Consider the following 24,674-nt stretch of genomic DNA (forward strand, 5'->3'; position numbering starts at 1 on the left):
TCGGTTTGATATGTTATTTTATGTACTGACACAACAGGCTCGGAAACATCTAATTAAGTGTGCATTTTCCTTGAAGAAATTATGCTGTAATTATATAATGTGGTGTTATGTGCTAATAGAAGGATAAAGACAAATTGCCTCAAATTTGTCAGCAGCTAACAATCATTTCATAAGATGATAATTATAAAAAATGCCTGTCAAATGGCTGTGGAGTAAATGCATGTTTTGTCCAGAAGTCACAGACATTCAAATTGCAGTGTAATAAAAAAAAGAAAGCAGCTCAGATTAATGGTAATTTTCTCTCCTTTTGAATAAAAAATATGCAACAGACTGGGAGAGTTTGCAGCTTTTTTTTAAGGGTTTGCCACTCAGTTCGGTTTAATCCAAAAAGGTATGAACCAGGGTGAGAAGAGCATGGAAGTTCATGGTTGCATCTGCTGCCATTTTATCTCTGGTTTCAGATTTTTCTGTTAGAAATGGATGTTTGAAATTGGATGTTTACCACAGTGACACCTCATCCTGTCAGCAGAGCACCTCTCCTGGAAACAGACATGAAGGTGCAGTGAGGAGACTGACAAAAGGGGCGAAGTTGTTCAAAACTAGAGAACAGGCAGAGACAACAACTCCATCGTGAGCATTTTTATAAGTCCCAAACATCACTCTGAGAACACCTATATAGAAAATATCTGCTACTTTAATTGACATTAATATCCATAACGAAAACCAGTCTCACTGGATATCAAAATCAAATTAAATTACTTTCAATTAAAGTATTTTCAACTGAAGCGTACCTTCCAATTGAGTTCTTAACAATTGCAGCAACAAATATACTAAAGATCGCAGGGAAGTTCAAACTACTATTAATGCACCAATCTCTACCTGTTACTATTAATGAACAACAAAAATAAGATAAAACAAGCCAAACACTAAGACATAAAGCAAAGAATAGATAAGAGAAACAGGTAATTGTAAAGGACATGCTAGTTATTGGCTTGAAGGTTGAATGGAACTCCTGCCCTTTTTCTATAAGTAGAGAGTCTGACTCTTAGATGTCAAGAGGAAGATCATTTTTGTGGTCTAATCAGGAGTTTCATGGCCTAGTGCTAATTTTGGGAAAAAATTTGGAGGAGGAAGAAAGAAACTTGATGTTTTGGAAACTATTTCGAACAAATATTAGACAAAGGTAATCCTACAGAGAATGAGCTAAAGGGAATCTAAAGTTATCCAATTGTGTGAGAATTTTACCCACAACATTTAATCGTCTGCTAAGTATTGCTGTGCACATCCAACTGTACATACTGTAAACATATAACCATTCTACTGAATAAAGACAGCTTCATATTCAAAACTTTGATACAATTAACATTGAATACAGAATCTTACAACCCCTCATTCTGAGGGGCTAGCTCTTTTTTTGAAACAGATGTTTTATTTTAGATTAAGTGAAAGATAATTATTTTCTAAGCGTAGTAATACAAATTCTGCTGGTTCGCTGAAATGGGCAGGAAAGCAAAAAGTCTCTGGTTTGGAAGGATCAAAAATAAAGGCTGGTTCAGCCTACACCCATATGAGGCAGCAGAGTCGCCTGTGGCACCAGATAGGGCCATGCTGCCATGCAGGAGTGATTAGAGCCTCCCTTTATAATCCCTCCTCCTCTGTCCTTTCTCCACACATCATTACAGTAATGCACCAAGCTCTATTACCTCCCAGCATCTAGTCAATGCCCCTTCGCTGCTGCCCCCCCTCCAGCCTCTGAGCAGACCTCAGAGGGGTGATGATGATGGTGGGTTAAGGCATGGCCCGTGGTCCCTGCAGTCTGGCAGCTTTAATTTCACGCTTTGTTAATGTCCCTATTGCAAGTGCTTGTCCTGTCTGACGCCCCGAGCAGCCCCAGCCAGGCCTGCATCTGTCCTGGCTGCCCTCTGCTTTGGCTCAAGGACTGCACCAAGAAAGGGGGACAGGAACTCACCTTTCCTTTTCATTTTTTCTTTGCGTTTGTCACCCATTTGTAGGATATCTGTCCTCTCACAACCTGCCCGCCCCCTGCTCACCTTTATCTCATTCTCTAGCTGCTGTACACTTCATCACTGTCTGTTTCACTCCCAGCCTCCCCTCTCTCCCCTTCCCTCTCACCCATGTCGATTATCTATCTGTGTTCTGTAGCAGTCTTTCTCATCCACTGACTCCCCTCTCTCTAGTAAACAGCTTCTTTTTCTCAGCTTGGCCCACTCCTTTCCCAGTCGCCGTATCATCTTCCAGTTTTCCTGCTCTACCTCAATTTTTGCTTTTCATCTCTTTCCCTCTCTCTCTCCCATTATGGTCCCCCTTTAATTCAGGTGCTCGTTTCGTTTTCATTTGCTCCGGCTTGCAGGCTCAATTCGGATGAACACGTCTCATTGCATCTTCCTCTGTGCATCTCCGTCTTTAAATCTCCATTTACACACTGTACCATCTGTATTTGCAAAGCAACGGGAGGCTGAGGATCATCATTCTGTCAACCTGCTCCTTCTGCATGAGTCGGCAGCCACTTACAGGCATCCCTAAAAACGCTGGCGTATGCACAAACTTGTTGAACCATAGTTTATTAGAGTCAGCTGGAATATTTCACTGACGGGGGTGGAACAAAGGCCTAACCTGATCCTCTGTTCTGCTGAAATATAATACTTTTAATATCTTTTTTTGTTTTATTTTTCGTTTTTACAATAATCATGTACTGGCCCCTTTTATTCAGTAGTAAAAGTTATTCTAGGGCGGATTTTTGCCGTTCATATATCTGAAAGTTTGATTAAATTGTTTTATGCAGATGCCTCATTTCAGAGGAAAATAATATGTTTCAACTCTAGATTTCTCCACCAGTTCTAGCAGCATTTATTTTTATTTATAATAAATTATCTCAATCCTTTTGTCTTATTCATAGAGGGGATGCAGCCTTTCCAACCTGAGAGAGACAGGTTACACCACCAAAGGATAAACAGTTTCATTTGAAGTTTTTTGAACCGTGGTTGGAAATCAGAGTACCTGGAGAAAATGTAGAGTGAAGTTAATAAACGAGAAACATTAAAACATAGAACTACTGTAGTTGTCTCTCTTCTTTTCTATTTGCCTAGAAAGTATTGTTGGCTCTTTGCTTCTGTGTATAACTGTGCGGCTGTTCTGGACAAAGCAATCACTGCCATTAACTTTTTACCCTTCCTTTTTCTTTCCCTTAGAAAATACTCCTAGTGACTGTGGAGGCCAGGTCATCTGGCGCATCACCCCATCACTCTCCTTCTTGGTCAAATAGCCCTTACACAGCCTGGAGGTGTGTTTGGGGTCATTGTCCTGTTGAAAAATAAATGATGGTCCAACTAAACACAAACCGGATGGAATAGCATGCCGCTGCAAGATGCTGTGGTAGCCATGCTGGTTCAGTATGCCTTCAGTTTTGAATAAATCCCCAACAGTGTCATCAGCAAAGCACCCCCACACCATCACACCTCCTCATCCATGCTTCACGGTGGGAACCAGGCATGTAGAGTCCATCCGTTCACCTCTTCTGCGACGCACAAAGACACGGTGGTTGGAACCAAAGATCTCAAACTTGGACTCATCAGACCAAAGCACAGATTTCCACTGGTCTAATGTCCATTCCTTGTGTTCTTTAGCCCAAACAAGTCTCTTCTGCTTGTTGCCTGTCCTCAGCAGTGGTTTCCTAGCAGCTATTTTACCATGAAGGCCTGATTCACACAGTCTCCTCTTAACAGTTGTTCTAGAGATGTGTCTGCTGCTAGAACTCTGTGTGGCATTGACCTGTTCTCTAATCTGAGCTGCTGTTAACCTGCGATTTCTGAGGCTGGTGACTCGGATGAACTTATCGTCCGCAGCAGAGGTGACTCTTGGTCTTCCTTTCCTGGGGCAGTCCTCATGTGAGCCAGTTTCTTTGTAGCGCTTGATGGTTTTTGCGTACTGTATCCACCTCCTGCACAACACAACTGATGGTCCCAACCCCATTTATAAGGCTTGAAATCCCACTTATTAAACCTGACAAGGCACACCTGTGAAGTGAAAACCATTTCAGGTGACTACCTCTTGAAGCTCATCAACAGAATAACAAGAGTGTGCGTAGCAGTAATCAAAGCAAAAGGTGGCTACTTTGAAGAACCTAGAATATAAGACACATTTTCAGTTGTTTCACACTTTTTTGTTCAGTATATAATTCCACATGTGTTAATTCATAGTTTTGATGCCTTCAGTGTGAAGCTACAATATTCATAGTCATGAAAATAAAGAAAACTCTTTGAATGAGAAGGTGTGTCCAAACTTTTGGTCTGTACTGTATCTTTCCTAGACAGAACCGCTATTGCCACTATTAACTTTATGCACCTTATTTGTTTTTCTTACACCAGACAAAATACACCTGACTCAGTGCCTCCGCGTTTAACCGTGTCTCTTCTCTGGTTGGAGGCATAGTTGGAGGTACTAGTGCCATTAAGTGTGTAATTTCTTTATTTGTGTTTACCAAAGAAATTACTTCTGACCCACTGCTACTATGTTAAGCTTGATCTTTCCCAGATAAAGCCATTGATGGAGCTATTGCCATCACCGCACATACTCAAACAAAAGGTGCATGAAAACAGAGAAAAACAAAACAACCCAAAATGACAAATAGGCATTAATGGTAAGTGACAAAATCTTTAAACCAACCTGGAGGTCTCACAGCTCTCCCCACACGCGACAAGGCCAGAGGCTGACTATCCACTAGCAACCTCAGCCCACACCCATCCAGAGGGCTCAGAACAGATGAATCCCCCTGTGGTGAAGGTGAATCAGGAGCGGGGCAAAGGCGGGTACTCGAGGGGAGCCCAGGGATAAGGCCAATGGTGTACGGTTTTAATCTATCATAATGAACAACCTGTGAAAGAACATCATCAGCCAGAGGCTCACTAATGCGATAAGTGTGGCCATTCACACCCTCAGAGTCCAAAACACCCGTGATTTGAAAGGGGCCCCTCCAGTGGGGAGCTAGTTTCATCCTATCTTCCCTGGGATTGTGCAGCCAAACTAAGTCCCTTACAGTGTAAGGCTTATGATGGGCATTAGAGTCATAGTACAGTTTCTGCCTCTTGTGAGCGACAGCTGTACTCTGCCTAGTATTCACAAAGGCTACCTCTAACCGTTCCACCATAGCAGAGACAAAGTCAGCATTAGAGAAAGAAAAGTCCGAATGATTTGCCTGATTTGGTATTAACACATCAACAGGAACCCGAGCCTCCCGGCCATGAGTGAGGTATTAGGGAGTGTACTCAGTGCTCGCATGAACCAATGTGTTGTAAGCAAAGGCCACATGTTTCAAATAGTTATCCCATTCATCACCGCAAGACAGCAGTGACTTTGCTAACTGGTAAATGAGTGTACAATTAAAAGATTCATCCATACCGGCAGATTTGGGATTATATGGTGTAGAACAAGTTTTCTTAATATTTAGCAGTTCACACAGTCTTTGTACTATCTCGGCCTCGAACTGTCTGCCCTGGTCACTATGCACAGTCTCTGGAATGCCATGTAGTAACACAAAATCCTCAAACAGACACAGAGCCACCGATTGGGCAGTTTGGTTAGGGAGAGCATACAGACTGACAAATTTAGAAAAATAATCCTCCACAACAAGCACATATCTATGACCTCTAGATGTCACTGGAAGCTCTAAAATGTCCACGGCGACTCTCGGAAAAGGGCAAACAGTCTGTAAGCCCCCCATTGGAGCGCGATGTTTTGGTACAGGGGCCTTGCGGGCCTGACATGGCACACACTGTTCACACCACTGCCGAATGTCCCTGAGCATGGAGGGCCAATAATAATGTACTCCAGCCTGGTCCCACACTCTTTCTGCTGAGAAATGTGCTGAAACAGGGCCCCCATGCAGTTGAAACAGTACATCAGAGACAAGTGATGCAGGCACAACCACCTGATGTTGCGCCTCCGGAAGAGGAGAGGATTTTACTGTACGGCAGAGGAGTCCCTTCACTAATGACAACCTAGGGAACTCAGTCCAAAGCTTCTGGAGCCACTGGGAGCAGCCTTTTAATTGCCCCCTGGGAGGACGGGCCCCCCCCAGTGTTAATCCAGTTCAACGCAACACTAATATCGGGTCATTCTGCTGTTGGATTGTCAAGCCCCCAGTATCATCCAAAAGCACCTGCAAGTGCCGGCCGCTAGTGTCAGGATCAGCATGCTGAGGGACTGCACTCTGCCGGGATGTATCACGGGGCATGGGGTGAATGTCAACAACATTAACCAAGACAGCACTATCTTTTGTATCCCTACTTGGGCGCCTCGAGAGGGCATCAGCATTAGTATGGTGCCGGCCCTGTCTGTGCTGTATGTCCCAGTTAAAGGGGTCCACTTCCAGTATCCACTTGGCTCTCTTCCCAGATGGATCTTTATCAATAGCCATGCCTTGTAGCCCTAAGAAAAGTTTATGGTCAGTTATTATAGTGAAAGATGACCCAACGTAATCCCTAAACTGCCTAACAGCCCATAATACAGCCCACAGCTCTTTATCAAATGTAGACCAACGTTTCTGGGTATTAGTAAGTGACTGACTGGCATAAACCACTACTCTTTCCAGCCCATCCTTATTCTGAGCCAACACAGCCTCTACAGCTTCCATTGAGGCATCGGTGTACACTTTAAAGAGAACAGGATAATCTGGCACAGTAACCACTGGGGTTGACGAGAGCACAGATCTCAAATACTCAAAAGCTGCATTACAATCATTAGTTCAGTCAGAAGGGATATCTTTACATGTCAAATGATGCAATGGGGCAGCATTATGGGCAAAGTCTTTAACAAATCGCCTATAGTAAGAGCACAGGCCCAGGAAAACTCTCACCTCCGTGGGCGAATGTGGTGTGGGCCAGGTCTTTACCTTGTCAGTGTTCCTGGGGTCAGGCTGCAGTCCATGGCAGAAAACAACATGGCCTCGGAATACCACATGATCCCGGGCAAGGTGGCATTTGGTAAGGTTAAGCTTGAGGCCAGCTGCCTGAATACGTGAAAACACCTCTTGCAGGCTGGCCACATGCTCTTCAAATGTGGGGCTGAATATTAGCACATCATCCAAATACACCATACACATCTGCCACGGGAGCCCCCGAAGAACTAATTCCATCATGCGCTGAAACGTAGCAGGTGAGTTGGTGAGGCCCATGGGCATAGACCTCCACTGGTACAGGCCCCGACCCATAGTGAAAGCCGTCTTCTGGCGGTCCTCCTCGGCCACTTCAACCTGCCAATAGCCAATAGAAAAATCCAGGGTACTAAACCAGCAGGTCCCCCCCAAAGCATCGAGAATGTCGTCCACGCGTGGCAGGGGATGGCAGTCCATCACTGTAATACTGTTCAACCGTCGATAGTCAGCTGCAGCTCTCCTCATTGACCCCATCGGCCAGCAGAGTCGTCACCTGTCTGTCAAGGTCCGGTAAGCACGCTGTCTCAAGAGGTGGGTGATTACCAGTGTTGATACAATGCTTGATAAGGGTGCACTTACCAGTCACTGCTTTGGACGTGCTAAAAATGTCACTATACTCGGCTAACGGGGCTTTCAACTGTTCCATTTGTGGCGAACTGGTGGGGGAGTCAATCAGTGACACTGGCAGCATGTCGGTAGCTACCACAGGGGACACTGTATTAGTAATGGGAGTTGACAGGTCTCCCTCCTTTACTGAAAATAACTCCCCAAGGTGTGTGCCCTCCGGTAGCATCATGTTCTGGTTTGTAGGGTTAAGCAGTAGGGCTGTAATCACACCGTTCTCCACAGAGGTGAATGTGTGGGCTACTACACACTCACTCTTACCTTGGGATTAGGTTAAAGATAACCAATAAACTCTGGAAAATTGTCAACAGGCTCAGAGGGAGAGACACTCACTGGGACCAGCATCTCACTGAGTGGTGGCAGTGTCAGAGTAGAAATAAGAGATACATTACAACATACAGGGATCAAGTCTTCATTGCTCAGCAACCCAATGTCCATGCCCCACAGCTGCAGCCTACCAAGGGAGAAATCCAAAAGTGCGTGGTGTGCCGTCAGGAAGTCCAGGCCCAGAAGAGCTTTTTGAGTGGACTTACGGAGTACATGGAAAACATGTTTCCATGACTGATTGCCCAAATGTAATGTGGCAGTAATCGTCCCTAGAGTGTCCAATAGGTGTCCGTTTACAGCCCAGGCCGCAATAATATCCACCTCTAGGGGTCGCTGGCGGAGGGCAGGAATGGACTGGCGAAAATCTGCACTAATAAAAGATTCTGTGGAACCAGAGTCTATCAAAATATTAAGTCCAGTACCTTCAATGCTTCCTTGCACATATGAGGATCTCCACTCTATAGCCGTGAAACAACCAGTAATGTGATTCTGGACAGGCATGGCGGTTTCCTTCATGGGGGGCCCTGCAGGTGTTGTAGCTGATGTTTGGGCCGCGACTACAGCTACATCCCATTTTCCAGCGGGTTGGCTGGGTCCTCTCCTGGGGAGAAAAACCTCACCCCTTGTTGTCTTGCTGAATTGCCATACAAAGTATTCCCACTCGGTCTCCGGCCCCCAGGAGATGTGGAGGGATCCGTGTATGGAGATGGAGACCGGCGGTCTGGTCCGGCGTACCGGTCATTACGGCGACTACGCCAGTTCGGAGCAGGATAACGTCCACGTGGCTCGGACCATGAACGCAGGGACTGACAGCCCAGGTCTCCACACTGGCACTGACATTGGGCAGGCCTGGGGGAGGAGGAGTCTGCATCCCTGCTACGACTTTTCAGTCTTTCATTTTCATCTGACAGCTTCTTTATGTCCTTTCTCATCTCTTTCATGTCTTCAGCAAGTCCTTCCATGGTACGCTGCCAGCGAGACTTCTCTGAGATCGAGTGCACCAGGGCAGTGACACCTTTACTTATAGGTGCACTGACAGCAGGATAGGTATATTCACCCTTTAAAGTCTCTCGAGCCATGTCACAGCGGCCTGCTATGATCAAAGCCTCATCCAAGTCAGCTGGTCCCTGCTCCCGACACTTGGCATTAAGGCCGGCATCAAGTCCAGGAATCTGCGGAATTTTTCTTCTCTCTGAGCTGCTTCACCATAGTTAGGAAAGGCTTCGTCTAATAGCTTCCCTATATCAGCCGCATAGACATCCAGGCTTTCACCAGGGGCGCGACGGCGAGCAGCGAGGTTAGCTCTGAAATTGTCCAGAAAATGTCTTAGTCTAAAGGCTTCTTGCAGCCGCTCTTTCACGGTAGTGTAGTCTGCCTGTACAACTGCGGGTAGACTGTCCCACAGCATGAAAACAGCCTTGGATAATCTGGTAGGAAGTATCCGTCCCAGTTCATAGTTATAATCACCGCCCATACCTGCCACCAGCGCTCTCACTGCCACTTCACATTGACGTGACCAGCAAGAAAAACTCTCACAGTCCTCCTTGAGAAGGGTGGTGGAAGTTCAATTTTCACATTACTGGAGAAGGGTCTTTCCCGGCGAAGGAATTTGCAATCCAGTGGGTCTTCATCGTGTTTCCACATGGTTCTTGTCTCCCTACACGCCTCCCTTACTGTAAGAAACGTGGAGTTCAGCTTACGTACTATTTAAACTTTCACAGCTAAGCTAGTCGCAAGTTAGCGGTGGCTAACTTCAGCTAGTTGACTAAACTTGTTTTTACCGTCTCTGAAAAAAAAAACAAAAGTGGGCTTGTGCACTAGAACTATCCCACCACTGCCACCAATGTAACCGATGGTCTTAGGATGATGACCACTGATGTTATAAAGCTTACATGAAGGAGGGACGACAGTTGTGAACTCCACTCTTTTTATTGTTACACTCTCCCCTCTTCCTGTCTGACCGCACTCATTAAAATAAAAGTGTCACAAAAGTAGCACTCATCAAAATAAGAGTCTCATAAAATTAGCTTACAATTGGATCTTTTGGACTGATTTGAACTAAATTTGGACTGTTTATAACTTATTTAACTTCTAATAACTCATACAAATATATGAAGTATTATATGTTTGTAAACCTCACCAGAAGTAATAACAGTAACAGTATAACTCTTGCGTACAAATATTAGAGCCCCGTGACTATATAATATATATCTAGTTATTGCAGTGGAGTGAATAATCAAAATGGAGTCTCCTCAGTGAGAAAATGGTGAGAAAAGTGAGATTTTTCCTTTGAAGAGGCTATCGTTTCCAAAAAACAAGGGGAAGAAGGTAACAGAATCTCTTTGAGAGTGAAGTCATGGGGTCTCCTGTGGGAGGGCATTGATCGGCGGTGTAATGCTGAGAAAAAGGGGAGCACCGATCAGATTCTACCTACTCACGCACAAACACACAGAAGCACAGATGTAAAGTTTACTTAAAAGAACTTAACACACCAGCGTTTTGCTCAACACCCTCTTTCTCTGTTTCTCCATGCCATAAACACTGTATCCAGAAACTAATAATACACTGACAATAATAAAATAAAAAATGTAAATAATTACACCTTTAAAAGTTTTCCTAATAAATCTCAATGAATTAAAATCTCACTGAAATATTATTCAATAACGTAGTTAAAAAGCGAACCTCATTTATCATACACAACAAAAACTTTCATGCCTTTATTTTTGTTAACCTTGGTGATTAAAGCCTGCAGCTAATAAAAATCCAAAATGCAGTGTCTCAGAAATTTTCAGTATTACATAGGAGCAATAAAAATATATATTTTTCCTACAGAATGGTTATTATGGCCTACATAATCATGGGGTAGACTGCTAGCTTGACAGTTGTCCAGCAGACAGCTACTGACACCCTCCACAAGGAGGATAAGCCATAAAAGGCGGTTCAGAGTGCTGCATCCAAGCATATTAATGGAAAGTTGAGTGGAAGAAAAATGTTTGATAGAAAAAGGTACACAAGCAACAGGGATAGCTGCAGCCTTGTAGTCCAGTGTAAACTTTCTACAGTCATTGATAATTTGCGGTGCCATGCCATGTGCTGGTGTTGGTCCACTGTGTTTTCCTTTCCAAAGTCAGCACAGTCTAAAGGACATTTTGGAGCATTTCCTGGTTCCCTTTGCTTTATAGAGATGCTGATTTCTTTTTCCAGCAGGATTTGGCACCTAGTCCCACTGTCAAAAAACCAATACCTGCTTAAATGACCATGGTATCACTGTGCTTTGTTGTTCAGCACACTAACCAGGACCAAATCCAATTGTTTTCTATGGACTACTGTTGTGGCCATTTTTTTAATTTTGTAAATCACAAGTTCTATTTAGTTTAGGTGGTTAGAATATATTTCAGTTTGTTTGGAACTATGATATGAAATTAATTGTTTGGAATTATTATGATTTATTTGGTAACTTTTAAGCCCCTCCCATTAATTTAAGAGAGTAAGAACACACCGGGGGCGTGTGACTGGGGTTCTTTGTTTGCTAATGTCCGGTGTGATGACGAGAGGTTTTTTACAATGATTTTTTGACCACTTTTCAATCACTTTTTGACCTTGCAAGATGAGTTTAAGCCAACTTTCGTTTACATCATAGTTGTAAGAATTTTCTGGTTATTATTTGGGCTATAATTTTGCAAAAAATAAAAGGATATTTTTCAAACAATCAAGTCGGAAGTGCATTCAAGAAACTAGACCACCTGTTGCCACTGACGGCCTTTTTTTTGGAACTATTTTGGCTTGGAAACAGAAAGGCCGTGACAACTACTGTCAAAAGATTAGAGACACTATAGCTAATAATGCTAATGAGCAAAAGGGCACTTTTAAAGCAACCTTGGCTTCCTTAACACCTCAGAAAAGGGACAGGCTGACGGCTTCCCTGACACACTGCATTGATGCATTAATTAATGGCAAAGGAGTCCAAACCCCAAGTACTGAATGTATATGCTCTACAGTACATGGGCGTACTACATACCTACTACAGTAGGCTATAGAAATTTCAGTATTATAAATGGTCTTGTGTAATATCCAGTTTTTAAGAAACGGAACTCTGGGTTTCCATTGGATGGGTTTAAGCCATAATCATCTAAATTAACTGAACTAAATGCTCAAAATATTTCCATTTGTGGGTGATGAATCTATATATAAATTACACTGTTTAAGTTGAATCAGTGAACTAAATGAACTTTTAATGACACTCTTAATGTACACCTTAAACCAGAAACGTCTTAAAAAGCTTTTGATTTAACCTATGGAAGCTTGCAGAAAATATGTTAATACATAACAGAGTAAATATTTTCAAAAAAGTCTATTCCTACTCTCAAATTGACTTCCTTTCCCAACTGCAAGAAAAACATGTCATCCAAAGGAACAATTCATGACATTTTCAAAAATGAAAAGGTGCCATGAAACAATAGCTCAAAGTTTTAGTCAGTGCTAATGATTTGGTAGCAGCAGTCAAGCCATTGATTGTTTGTCTCTGGATTTGACTTCCTCCCTGAGCTTAATCATGAAGAATAGTCTGAAAGTTTCCCGCAGATTGAGAACCATTGCAGCAGCGCTTGTTGCCGGGTTACAGATGACCACCAAGCCACTCCACAGTTTTTGTCTTGTACTTTTTCAACACGTATTGCGTCGTGTCTTAGATTTGCTACATCTCACAGTTGCTGCAAGGCTTGTTCCACATTTGGAAAATACTTTTTGTAGCTTCTGCAACACTCCAGACGCAACCGGGTTCCTCGGGCCATGGTGCTGTGACACATCAAGGCCTAATCTTGCAATGTGTTAGCTGATATTCAGTATGGCTGTTTTTGTGTCTGTTTATATGCCTGGGTGTGTGTATGTGTGTGTGCGAAGGCAGTGTCCAATTTGTCATGTGAAACAGAAAGAAGGCAGTTTTTATCTGCAGAAAATATTATCATTTTTTGCAGAACACTGAGAAGAACCACAAAGCGTTTATCAGTTTTCTACTAGTTATATTGATGCACCTGGAGATTTTCCTGCTGGTAAAGATATGTAGCAGCATGAAGTATATCCTTGTCCACAGTTAGACTGTACCAAACAGTTCTTTTTTTTGTGATGAGATGGGCCAAGGTGACCCCTCGGTAATATATGGGCTGCGGCTGCCAATGCCTCCCAGGAAGGTATTTGTCATCAGTGTCCCCCAAAGAATAAGGTTAGCAGAAAATCAGGTTATCAGTCTGCAGTTTTTGTCAGAAATGGCACAAAAACACAGATTATCTTTTCAATGCAGCTCACAAACATTCAGAGATCTTGACACACACACACACACACACACACACACACACACACACACACACACACACAGTCATCCTCTATCTTACAAGCTGAACTGGCATTCCTTGACCCCTGATGTTCAAAGTTTGAAGTCTGACCTTGACCCCATCATCTAAAGTAATTTAGTTTACAGTGCATTGCAAAAGCATTGCATAACCCAGAGGTCATGGAGATTCAGCGAAAAACAGAGAGAACCGTGAGGATGGATGATAGAACAGGTACGGACTATGGAGCAAATGAGGTATCACGGGCAAGCAGAATCTACTTGATTGCAAAGTGGCTGTGGGTAGGAGACTAAATAAAATGAATGGAGCTAAACAGAAGTACAAACAAACCACAGGAAAAACAGGAAATAACTAAGTGTACAAAGAATATTAGAATAAACTGGGATGATCTGCTCAGCTCTATGTTAATTAGTCTCTCTCCCTTCAGCTTCCCCATCTTCCTTGTGTAACAGCTGCTTCAAATCTACTCTGATGGCTCTTCTGGTTTGCTTCTCATCTTCCCACACTCCCCTCAGTATATACTCGCTGGTTCTTTGTTCTTTGCAAGATTCTTCCGTTTCTGTACCATGCACGTTACAAAGTTTGTTTTGCTGATGTTTTTCTGCCTGTTGCCTTTTCCATGCTCCATGTCCTCATCTCCTTGTGCCGTACCCTAAGTCTTTCTTTGTCTTTTATTTTTATTAAATCCTTATACTCAAAGTGCTGCTTCCACTTTCCTTTTTGTGCTTGGGTCCTAGTCTGAAAACCACAACCTTACAACCAATGAAAATATGGACAGACCCAATAAACTGAACACTTTCTTCAATAGGTTCAAGTTCAGGAACAAGTTCAGGAACAACCTCAGCATCCTCCTCTCCTGCTCACAGCCAAACAGACATCCCCTCCTCCCTTGAGCCACAGGTTTTCTCTCTACCCCTAACCCTCCAATGATTTATCATCCATCGTCATGGATCCTGCTGCTTCTTCATTATCAGGGAATGCTGATGCTCCCTTTGCCTCCCCTCCCACACATCTATCTCTAGAAGTCAACTGAAGAGGCAGCTGGACAGATTGAACCAGAACAACGCTGCAGGTCCAGATGGCATCAGCCCCAGACCTAAAGGCCTGTGAGGACCAGCTATGTGGAATTCTGCAACACCTTTTCGACCTGGCTTCGACCCTGATGCAGGAGAGAGTTACAGTGGTGTAGAAGACATCCTACCTATAGACCCATTGTCCTGACATCATGAGGATCCTGGAGAGACTCGTGTTGATCTATCTGAATAAGCAAACAAGCATCTTTCAGGACACCCTGCAGTTTTATTAGTGCTGTGGAGCTGAAGATGCCATCATATACCTGCTTCAACAAACCCACTATAATCTGGACAAAACAGGCAGCGTTGTGAGGATCATGTTCTTTGATTTCTTTGATTTAACATGATTCAGTCTGATTTACTATATCAGATACTCCAGAAGAAAGGTTTAGAGTCCTCAAGGATCGACTGGATAAATGACTACCTGACAAACACACTACAGTTTAAGGGGTGAACAAGAACCTGAGTACAGAGAGCTGGTTGAAGATGAAGAATTTATTCTTTATATTTTAGAACTTCGTGCACTACTTCTTCTTCCTCATCCATGTGTCCACAACAGAAGACTTGATTGGAATGAGAAACCTGCATGTGACCCCAGCTAGGTGGCATCAAGATGTCTGCCCTGTCCTTAAAGTAGTGGTCAGTTGACATGCTGGAGGTGTAGCTTGCCAGACGTACACACAGAAACATATTACACAACGACACACACGTATATTGCACATGTATCTGTCTCGAACACATATATTATACACATAATGAATACATGCATTATATGCACATATGCACAGATTACACTATACATACATAAGTCTGGTTTCATGTCCAGTATTGATTACTGATCATTAGTAGGCCAAATTTATCTCTCCTTATAGCCTGGGGCAAACACCACATAAGATAATCACATCAATACAGAACCCTGCTTTCATAACGAGTTGTATGCAAAGTGTTTATTGAATAATGAATACATTGACAGCTGAGGCTGCTCGTGCAGCATCACCTTGTTGCTATATGGGATACCACTCCAAAGACCATGAACTCTCCTGCACAGCAGAAGCATTGGCCGGTGTAGGCGGAAACCAGAGAGCGAAAGTGGGGGTGACAAATGTGCAGGATTATGTGAGAGGAGGCAGGAAGCGGCACAACATGTCAGGATACAGATGCCTGCATCTCCCTCACATCCCTTCTATTGATGTACTTCAACCCACAGCTTTAATTGTGTTTGGGTTGGAAATGTCTATCTTGCTGCAGGCAGAAGTGGTGCAAGAGCAGGGGTTAATGCAGGGGTCAGGCGCCTCTACAGTAAGTGCTGTATAGAGCTGCTCAGGACTGTGCAAATAGAGAGTTACCCACTGCTGTAAACATTCCTTTAGGTACTTTATGTCCATTTCAGTCTACTGTAGTTATTAAAACCATGCAGAAAATCAGGGCACAGAGTTATTCTCTAAAATCAGACGATCCTTTCTAGTCCTTACAGAGCTATGCCAGAGTCTTCATACCCCCTTTTCACATCTTGTCATGCTACAACTACAAACTTTAATGTGTTTTATTGGGGTTTTATGGTACAGCATCCCAGAGTAGTGCATAGCTTTACATTGGAGCAAAAACAGCGAATGGAATGCATTTCTATTCAGCTCCTTTACCATGACATCCCTTCATACAACCCAGTAAAACGCATTGCCTTCAGAATTCAGCTAAGTAGTAAATAGAGTTCTCTTTCAATTAAAACTGGATATAAAATCAGTAAGGCCCTATAAAAACCATTGTTTTTTAAATTTTATATATCATTTTATCCCACAAATTGTCAGATCCTGGTTATTTTTGCCTGCTACTAACCCTTTTCCACCAGTAGGGGCGTTAGGAGCTGTGTTCTGGGTGGTCAGGTGTATCGCATGAGTGTCATCAGCTGGAGGACTATAAGAAGGAGGCGAGCCAGTACTTCGACACCTGAGTGTTTTGCCTCCTCGTGGTATTCAGCCTGGCCAATTTCATGATTTTGTGAAGTTTTTGATCTTCTGTGAAGACTCTGTTTATTCCCTTGACTAATGGTCTTATCTGTCTCAGGATACCAAAGCCTAGTTCCTAAGAGATCTCTGGAAGACTTCTAACAGTTTATGGATTCTGGATTCTCGCTCTTCTACCCGCTGGCTGCCGGATCAGACGTTTGCTTCATAGCTCCAGGCGAACCCTGTCCACCCTCCTCCAAACCTCTCAGGACTACCTTGCTCCAACGTTGCAGTGTTGCTCACAGCCCCTCCAGGATCATAACCTCTCTCCCTAACTCAACCGGACGTAACATTACGTCACATAGAGCACATTGTTAAGGTTTCTTTGGTGGTGTCTTACCTGCGTTCACTTTTCTCTTGCAGTCGCTCAGCATCCTCGGTTTCCAGTACCTGGTTCTGCAAATAAAACTTCTTACTAAACGCTTCTCTGTTTAGTTGTGTTTTTCTGCATGTGGGTCAAGTCGGCCATTAACACTATGACACAAATGTAGTTTTCTATTTTATGGATTTCAACCTTTATGATGCAACTGGATTTGTTTCACAAGTATAACTCGTGAAAGAATATTGTAAAACAAAACAAAGAAACCAGGAAAAAAAGAAGAAACTCGTCTTTATGAGGACCTATATCAGTACTTTGAACTTAGGTTAATACTTATAAAGCGGTTATAAGACAATATCTCAAGATTTGGACATATGACTGAGCTGAAAAGGAAAAGATTATGGCACATCTGCAAACCTACCAAGGCATAGCCATCCTCCTTAACTGGTGGAAACATGGTTGTGGGGAATGTTTTTCATCAGGGATACTAAAGGATCGCCTCCATGCAAAATAGTATGTGTGATGGAAGACTAACACTGGACGTCATCCTGGACACACTCTACCTACTTTGAAACACAGTAGTGGCAGTATGATGCTGTGGGGATGCTATTTCTGTCTGCAGGGATAAGGAAGCAGTTTTGGAAGAAAACCTAAGGCCGAGAAATAAATGTAGAGTGTCACGTTTTATTATACAGGCAGAGCTATTATGGAGGGTGTAGATCATAGCATATTCATATGTTAGAATGGCCCAGTCAAAGTCCATGCCTAAATCCAACTGGGAATCTGCCTCAAGTCTTTCCGATCTGTCTGTGCTTAAGGTGTTTTGAAAAGAAGAACCAGAAAACGAATTCAGTCTCTAGATGCAGGAAAAGTTTATCATTGAGGGCCTAATATGAGTGCTCACCTTTTACATTCTGATTTGCAAAAACTGTGAAAAACTGGGTATTATTTTCCTCCCATTACAAAATCATGTGCTACTTTGTGTTGATGTGTCACATTACCCCCTAATAAAATACCCTGAAGTTTGTGGTTGTAATGAATACTTTTACAAAGCACTGTAGGTTGTCCAAATGTACTTGCAGTCATTCCTGGGACAAGACGCAGCAAGCAACCAGCTGAGGAAGACCTCAAGACTAAGGTGGCCCTTTTTCTCACAACAGGTGTGAGCTGCGGTAACCTGAGCAGAGAAATAAGCCCTTTTGCAAGTAAGAGCTGACCTGCAACCGGTTAGGTGAGAGACCTAAATAAAGACAAAGCTGCGAAGAGGCTTTGTGTTAAGGCAGCTGACCATTCATTGGGAAGAGGGTTCAGTGTGCGAGTGAGCAGGTTATGAACTAGACCCTAATGTGCTTGATTTTGAACCTTGCATATGTGAGCTGTGTGCTTTTGTTTTCAATTTATTCTTTAATTCATAAAACAAAGTGCAAGTAGCAGGCTCCTTTAATACATTTGATCTTAATGTAAACATGATCTCATGCTAAACAGTAACTAAGCAAATCCATGTTACTATGTGTATAAAAAGGCTGGTCTTCTTTTTCCTACAGAAGCAGTGCTTCAGAGGCTAATATTTTTCAACAGCAAATGTGCTCTCCAAAGCTAATAGGAAGTGCAACACCATTAGAGCAAATTAAAAGCAACAGACACGACAGTTTACCGTGACAGCCTAGCTCATTTACCACCTAGCAACAAAGCAGACGGGCCAAAGATATAAGGAATAATAAGAGCCAGGAAAGTGGGACAAAGCTCTGGAGTCGTGGAACACATCTAAGAGGCTTGTCGAGATCCTATTAAATGCAACTTCGTGACACCTGCTCCTCTCTGCTCTGACCGGGAAAAGATGAGACTCAGCTGACCTGCATCTTGATCATCGTGCGAATCGGAACCCCCCCTTGCATAAGATGAAGTAAAAACTGGAGCGACGTTACAAGAAAAGAACAGAGGGGAGGGCAACAGTAACGTTTAATAAGGGGCACTTTTGTGATCCAACATCAGAGCCTTTTCTGTCTCTGTCTAAATGATGAAATTGAAAAATGTAATGGGGTAATGTAAAGCCCTTTTGAAATGGGTCTTTATGTAACTAGCCTGAAATGGCTCTGCTGTGAGAAAAGCAAATGGCAAAAAAAAACCTTTGAAGCTGTCCAAAAGCTTTGACCGAAAGATGAGCCTGTTATTGGGAATTTTACCTTCAACCACAGTAAAAAGTAACTTTCGAGTCTTATGCAACAATTCTATTAAAAGTGCCTTTAACAGCTAAGTAAATGGATCAATCTGTGTGTTTAGATTTGCTTGCATACAAAGAAATTTTTTTGGGTTATGAGTAGTATAACATGAAAACGGTTGAAGCAGCAGGTGATGGAGTTTAGGGCTGCAAGGTGGATCAGTTGTTAGTCATTTTGCCTCGGATTAAAAAGGTTCCTGTTTGCATGTATTACACATCCATGTGTTTTCCTCCGACAGCTCAGATAGATTAATATTAGGTTAATTGGCGATTCTACATTGCCTTTAAGTGTAATTGTGTGCATGAATGGATATATGTCTTGTTTATCGCCCTTTAATGGAGCCTGTTCGTGGTGGTACTCTGCCTCTCACCCACTAATAGCTGAAGATAGTTATGCACACATGACCCTAAGCGAGTGCAGACAAATGATGAATGCTTTTACGCTGGTAAAGATCAGGACCAAATGGCAGGTCAAGTGGACCCAGTCCACAACCTTTTAATATATCATATGGGGTTTGTTAGAGAACATTTTTATTCAAGAACATGTTTGGAATTAATTAGAGCAGAGACAGTGCACCATGGTTTCTCATCCAACATCAGTGTTTGACCTTGCAAGTGTGCTTTTGAAAGACTGGTCAAAAATTCCTAATAACACCTAAAAACTGTAGAAATATTAAACCATAACCATATAATTATATCTCTTTTCTGACAAATTAATGAGTTTCATTTGTAAAACATGAAATTCCCAAAAAATGAAAACAGAAAAAAATAAATTTAGGAAAAATAACATGCAATTTTGGGATAAAAAGCTTTTTCCTGAAGGCAGGAAGTGCCATTTCCAAACTATAATAATGTATAATTCTGTCTCTGGGTATCTAAGTTTTACGTCAGTTATTTTAATGTTTCAGCATCTTGCTGCACTTTAGGTTCAGTTTATGCATTTTGTTTGTAAAGAAAATTAATTTTTCGACGTATGACAAATACTGAAGTTGACGAATACTGAAGAATTTTAAGTTAAATTTTCTTTAAAAATTAAAGAGTTTATTATGCTTTTCCGTCACACAAAAACAACTGTAGGTATAAAGTGCCATCTCCTTTGCTTGTAAGATGATTGTTGTTGTTCTGGACGTTTGACCTGATCTAGAAAACTAGACATTTGAACACAAAACATAAAAACCCCAAATTGTTTATCGTCGCTGAAAACAGCATTATTTGGCCAGTTGTAACAGTTTTAAAATAACCTGATCATTTCCTGCAGTATTGTACATTTAAGTTGACAGTTTATCATCTCTTTATCTCAATTAACCCAGTACACTCACAGGGGCTTGTGCATGAGCTTTGCACACATAATCATGGTAAATACTGTTTACTCTGCAAACATTGTTAGACAGATTCTTTTGCAGGAGACAATGTCTAAAGCCGCTGCAGATGCAGGAATCAGCGAATAAATGGCCACCCTGACATGAGGTTAAGGGTGAGATGAAGAGGCCAAGGACAAACAGGATGGTGGGCTCAATGTCATTGGTGTCTGCCTTAATTGAGCCGATGATGTATTGATCCTTGGGTTAATGAAGACAAAGCACACAAGAAATGGGGGGGCTTAATTCCTCTACGGTTAATTCCTTAGAATGCTAACATGAATCTTAATCAAACGGATGAGACAGAAGTGGAAAAATAACATGTCTGTCTGCAGAGGAAAAGACTGCAAATGAGAAGCAGCAGGCACACAAATGGGTGATCACGATCTCACCCACAAGTGGAGTTGAGCTTAACGGCAGAGTATCGTTTGCTGCCTCTGCTCTACTTATTTGTTTGTAATTCTGGCTTCTTTTATTATCGGCATAAACAGTAACACTACACTTGACAGGAAAGAGGAAAGAGGTTTTCACCGAGACCTGGAAGGGCTGTTACGATGCTTCAAGCTTGATTGCAGAAAGAAATGAAAACCATGGAGCATTCAGTTGAGCCTGTGAGGAAATCATAAACAGCTTGAAATTTGTTTCAGTTGTAAATGAACTCCAGTTAGATCAATTAAATTATCAACTGAAATACATTCAGTATCTTTCAAAATTATTCATATTGCCTGAGGTTTCACATTTTGACAAACAACAAATTTCAATGTGTTTTTGTGCGACATCATGTGAAAAACCAACACAAACTAGTGAAATTTCTTCCTATTGTTTGCATCGTGGCAATGGCGCGGTCAGACTGAATTGAGAGCAACTGTAAAGAGCTAACAAATTCTCAACAGGATTTAGGTGAACACTTTTAGTCCTACTTCGGTAGTTGTAATGTACCAAACTTTTGGAGTTGCCACAAAGCTTTACGTTTTTATTTCATTTATAGACGAGAAACGTTTCATCACGTCGCAGTCAGTCTCTGGCAGGATTAAAGGAATCCTTAACAGCTAAAATTTCTGATGGAGGCGCGGCGCTGGTGGTGTAGGGGTTAAGCACGCGACCGTGTGCAGAGGCTATAGTCCTCAGTGCGGCTGTCACAGGTTCAAGTTCCGGACCTGGCGACCTTTGTTGAATGTCTCGCCCTCTCTTTGCTCCTCTTTCCTGTCTACCTTCTATCAAAAAAATTTAAAATAAAGGCCTCTAGTGCTGCAAAAAAAATATTTACAGAAAAAAATAATTGTGATGGACAGTTGTAAGTCCAGCTGCAGAAGCACTGATCTGCTCTTTCTGTTTTTTTTTTTTAAATCTACATGGAAATTTGATTTGTCAAGTGTCCATGTGACTAAGTATTTTTTAATATTAGTTCCAGCTAGTACAGTGCAGCTAGCTTAATTATGAAAACAAAGAAAACCAACCATCTAGTTTTAGCCCACCACACCTGAACCAAAGTGCTAAGTTACCTTCTCACCACGTCTTCAGGTTCTACAGAACCCTGCCAATGACTTAGTTATTTGATTGAAATGTGTTAGTGCAGGGACACGTCTAAAAGCCAAAGGACTGAGACCCCTGGTTTAGATCAAAGCATATTCATGTGTTTGGCCCAGTCAAAGTGCAGACCTGCAGTTAGTTAGACTGATTCAAACATTTCTTTTCTTTCATGCAACAAGGATGACGTATCTGCTCATTTCATACACATGCACTTTACATCAGTTTATTTCCCTTTTGCATTTAGTACTTTTCAGGAATTAAGGAGATGAATAATCATAAAAGCATGCATTATTTTTTCTATATTTCTGTGAATATTTTTTCTCTTGTTAATTTCTTTATTGGAGTCAAATTACATTATCTTTCAATGGAATGCTAAGATTATAGAAACTCCCTTTCGTACCTGGAAAATGTTGGATTTGGAAATAGCAAAACTGCAAAAGTAGAAAATGGAAAAGGTGTGAAGTGACCATCATCCGGACAAAACAGGTTGCTTCAGTTGTCGATGTCTTGCAAACAATGTTATTCAATTGTGCTTCATTTGTTTCCACAAGAGAACGCTTAGGGCTCATGTTTGAACTGTAGTTGAAAAGAAAGACAATAGAGACAACACAAAGGCTACCGCTGAAATCAAATAACGACGCAACATCGTTAACATAATGCTTGCTTCAGCTTACAGATTAAATCTGTGGAATACAAATAGAAAACTTATAGATTTAGATTATGTGCTTTTGTTGCATCTGCTGTGTGTGAAGACGTGTCTTTCTATGCTTATTTGGCACTTTGAATGCAGTTTGGTGCTGAAGTGCAGGGTGGATATTTCATTGCTAGAGCTTCAGAAGGTTGTCTGCATGCAAATGAAGGAACACCTTTTTTTATCAGATCTGCTTTTAAGTTAAATTCTGGCTGTGCTACTGGGAGATAGTGGACAAAAACATTTATTGTATTTTAGAGTTTAATTAAAAAGTACAATATTCATATAATTACCACAATACCATCAGAAAAGTTCTTACTTTAAGGTGATACAATTAATTATGCACCATGTGGAAGGGGATAAATGTCATTATCCTGGCACTGTAGTGATATCTGATCGTCTGGCTATGATAATCCTGGGCTTATTAGAATTGGTATCTTTAACAACTACCATCTAGCTTGAATTACTCATATTGGTTGTGGGAATCAAAGCAGTAGTGTCCTACATTCTGACTTACAATACTGTTGTACTCTAATCAACATTTCTCACTTTACCTGTGAAGAAGCATAACGCTTTGTAAAGGTCTCTCAAACATCTCTAAAATGCATTCGGCTAAAAAGAAAAACCTTTGAAAAATGTGTCAAAACACAGCTGCACCATCGAGTATTCTGCAGTAATCTGTATTCTAGGGAAAGCTAAGACTCTATTTAATAAGCTCAGGTTAGCAGGTCATTTCACACTTTTCAGGTCCCAGAAAAAAAAGAAAATCCCCACAACTGAATCGGCAACAAGTACTTTAGAGTGAAAAGCTATTTAAAAACTTAAAGGAAACCACCGATATGTTGTTGACTTTTTGAAGTCTACTGTACACAGTTGTAGTCTGACCAGCCTTCATAACTCTGCGAATACTAAACTTAACTGAAGTTGTCTATTTTGTAACTAAACTGCATAAACTGAGCAACTGGGAATATAAGGAGACCTTCCAGACAGGTAACATACTTGTGCATTTATAGCTGTGTTGACAAATATTCATATGAGTCGTACGTTCCCACATTTTGTCCCTTTACAACCACAAATTCCAATGTATTTTATTGACATTTTGTGTTAGATCTGTATAAATTAGTGCATAATTGTGCAGTGGAAATAAAAAGCATACATGGGTTTAAAAAAATGTGCCAAGCTTTAAACATTTCACAGGGCATCTCACTGTTCAGTCCACCATCTGAAAATGGATGGAGGACGGCAAAACTGCAAACTTACCGAAACATGGCTATCTATCTAACTCACAGACCAGCAAAGGAGAGCATTACTTAGAGAAGCAGCCAGGAGGCCCATAGTAGCTCTGGAGGAGCTGCCGAGTCCATACCTCAGGTGGAAGAATTTGTCAATAGGTCAACTTTTAGTTGTGGCAAGAGGAAACTCATTAGATGTCTTGTTTCCTATTTACCACAAGCCAAATAGGAGACACAGGAAGCAAGTGAAGGCAGGTTCTCTGGTCCGATGAGGCTAAATGCAACACAACGTTTGGTGGAAAACTACCCCCACAACACCCTGAACACACTATGCCCATCATGACACATGGTAGTGGCAGCATAATGTTGTAGGGATGCTTCCTTTCAGCAGAGACAAGCTGATTTCACCTTTGCCTAAAACATGTTGATGATCCCCAGAACGTTTGGGAAAGATATTCTGTGGACTGATGAGACAGAAGTGGAACTGTTTGAAGCTTTGCATCCTACATCTGGCATAAAACCAACAGTAAAACCCACGGTAATAATCACAAAAGCTTGATGGCAGTGGTTGCTGCCAAGGGTGGCACAACCTGTTATTGGGTTTAAGGAGCATTACTATTTTTTGGCTTCTATTTTTTTCTCTTAAATGAAATCATCATTTTGTATTTTCTCAGATTATGTCTGTCTGATGTTAAAATTTATTTGTTGAGCTGAAACATTTAGGTGTGGCAAGAAGGCAAAGATTGAAGAAATCTTTAAATAGCAAATACTTTTTCAAAGCAGTGTATCCCATTAAGCCAAAAATCTGTCATATTCCTATTATCATATTTTCTGTTTAGATCTAAAGTAATGTTTTTATTGTTTCTTCTGAATGGAAGCAATAGTAATGTTTTGAAGTGGCAGTGCCAGACTCCTCACTTTAATCTGATAGAGAATCATGGATGGAGCTAAAGATTAGGGTGATGGCAAGGAGGCCATCTAACTTTAAAGACTTGGAGCTCATTG

The 24,674-nt window shown here is 41.8% G+C and overlaps 1 long non-coding RNA gene across 1 annotated transcript in view; it reads right to left on the bottom strand.

Moving 5' to 3' along the window:
- Positions 1–394: 394 nt before the first annotated feature.
- The window catches only part of LOC124869644, a 115,236-nt gene continuing 90,956 nt past the window's right edge, over positions 395–24,674 (bottom strand). The window contains exon 4 of the long non-coding RNA XR_007038633.1: positions 395–539. This is a non-coding gene — a long non-coding RNA (uncharacterized LOC124869644). The remainder of the gene's footprint in view (positions 540–24,674) is intronic.

Source organism: Girardinichthys multiradiatus, chromosome 6 (assembly GCF_021462225.1).
Source record: "Girardinichthys multiradiatus isolate DD_20200921_A chromosome 6, DD_fGirMul_XY1, whole genome shotgun sequence".
Classification (NCBI taxonomy): Eukaryota; Metazoa; Chordata; class Actinopteri; order Cyprinodontiformes; family Goodeidae; genus Girardinichthys; species Girardinichthys multiradiatus.